The 2,243-nt window shown below is 31.8% G+C and overlaps 1 long non-coding RNA gene across 2 annotated transcripts; it reads left to right on the plus strand.

Moving 5' to 3' along the window:
• Positions 1-1,141: 1,141 nt before the first annotated feature.
• On the plus strand, positions 1,142-1,948 carry LOC118762414. 2 transcript variants are annotated; one of them, XR_004998159.1, is made up of 2 exons: positions 1,142-1,172; positions 1,464-1,948. It is a non-coding gene; the product is annotated as an uncharacterized LOC118762414 (long non-coding RNA). The 2 variants fall into 2 exon arrangements; XR_004998160.1 differs by having other exon boundaries at positions 1,145-1,176.
• The last annotated feature ends 295 nt before the right edge of the window (positions 1,949-2,243 follow it).

Raw genomic sequence — 2,243 nt, forward strand, 5'->3', positions numbered from 1 at the left:
GTTAATTGCTTTCCATCTTGGAGTAATATGCATTAAGAATGTATGTGCCATATATGGACAGATAAAACGTCACGAGGCATTTGAGAGAACAACATATTTCTCTTATCATTGAAAACGTTCTGAGTACAAGAATAAAACTGCAAATAAGGAGAGAAAACAATGCGCAAAAGCAATAAGAAGAAAAATTATAATATCAACAGAATTATCGTTGTCTACTGTTGCTGTTTAAATGACTAGTAACTGCTTCGGTTATTTCTATCATTCATAAAAACCATTTTCACCTAGACATCATGACGAACGGCCTCGGCGACCATGACGTTCGCGACTACAACGACGACGATGAAGACGAAGATGGTGGTGGCGGTGATAGTAGTGGTGGTGGTAGGAGGTGGTGGTGAGGTTGTCAGCAACGACAAGGACGACGAAGATGGGCATGCTGACGACGATGGTGCATTACCATCGTCATGAGGATGCTGATGAGGATGATGATGATGATGATAATGATGATGGTACACCGCCACCATCATGGCGATAATGATGACAATGATGATGATGATGATGATGATGGTAATCGTGTTGATGATGGTAATGATGATGACAATGATGATGATGATGATGATGATGATGATGATGGTAATGGCATTATCTGTAGATAAACTTCATAGTGTTTAAACTGTTAACAAGAAAAACAAACAAACCTACAAAAACAAAACACTGTACAATGATGTGAAAACAAAAGAAGAAAAAAAAAACAAAAGAAAAGAGCAAAATGACGTAAACAGTAATTATAAAACAAAAATTGTAATTAATTTAATTACAAAATACTTGGACGTTATTATATACAAATTTACAGCAGTAATGAGGTTATACTTAATTTTACACCTAAGTACATTTTGGTCTTTCGGTTGTGAAAATTCAATATATGTAGAATTATAGATTTCATACACTCAAAGAGTAAGAATCGACACATAGTTAAACCAACGCAAAATATGGAAAAGCGATTAACAGAACTATTGTAAAATAGACAGATAGTTCGTCTATTATTTCCATGTAGTATGAAGCCATAAAAAGGCTATATATGCGTATACATATATATATATATATAGAAAATAGTAAAAAGTGACATACCAACTTTCTCACCTATATATATATATATATATATATGTATGTGTGTGTGTGTGTGTGTATGTGTGTGTGTGTGTGTGTATGTAAGCAGTAACTCCATAATCGTTTCCTACGGCCTAGTCGAAACATCGATGAATAATTCCATTTGTTTGGTTTTCTGCCAATACAACTATGATTTGAATAATAAAAGCAAAATTGCTTGGCAGACACTTATTGAGATGCATAATATCGGAACCGATGCTCACAAGCGAACCTGCATAAACACACATAGATTTGATTCTAAGCCCATATATATAAATAATGTATGTGCGTATGTATATATACATACATATATACAGATATGTATTTCTATATATGTGGATGTATGTGCACATACACAGTAATGAAGACGAAAAGAATGGATAATTTGTGTTACTACTCACGTTTTAGTTGCAAAATTTATTATTAAAACAATGCATGTAACGACGCGCATGATCAGATAACGTTATGCAATAATGAACGTGTTTTTCATAAACTGCCACGTCTTCAGGTGATACTTCATTAGAAGTTCATTAGGCGATATGCCAACGAAGGGAGAATGGTGGTATATGAAATTTCAAGTGAAAGAGAATTAGATATACAGATTTATTCATTTGGAGCGGGGTGGGGTGATTCATATAGAGTCATGAAGGAGGCAATCAAAATCGTTAACTTCACAGCATAAACAGATTCATTAGATTCAGAACACACACACACACACACACACACACACACAACACACACACGAAACACATATATACATATATATATATATATATATATAATATATATATATATATATATATACACACACACACATATATAATGTTATATTTTCGCATATTATAATAGCTTATATACACCCTCTGTTTAGATGTATGTCGGCTTTGATGAGGAGTAGGATTTACCTTGAAATTGTCTCCCTCGAATTTCTAATTATACTTAATATATATATATATATAGACGACATAGAAATATATATATCTACATATATATATACATATTATATATATTACATATAGATATGTATATATATACATATGTAATATACATACATATACATAATATATATATATATATATATTATAATATATATATAT

Source organism: Octopus sinensis, linkage group LG3 (assembly GCF_006345805.1).
Source record: "Octopus sinensis linkage group LG3, ASM634580v1, whole genome shotgun sequence".
NCBI classification, from domain to species: domain Eukaryota; kingdom Metazoa; phylum Mollusca; class Cephalopoda; order Octopoda; family Octopodidae; genus Octopus; species Octopus sinensis.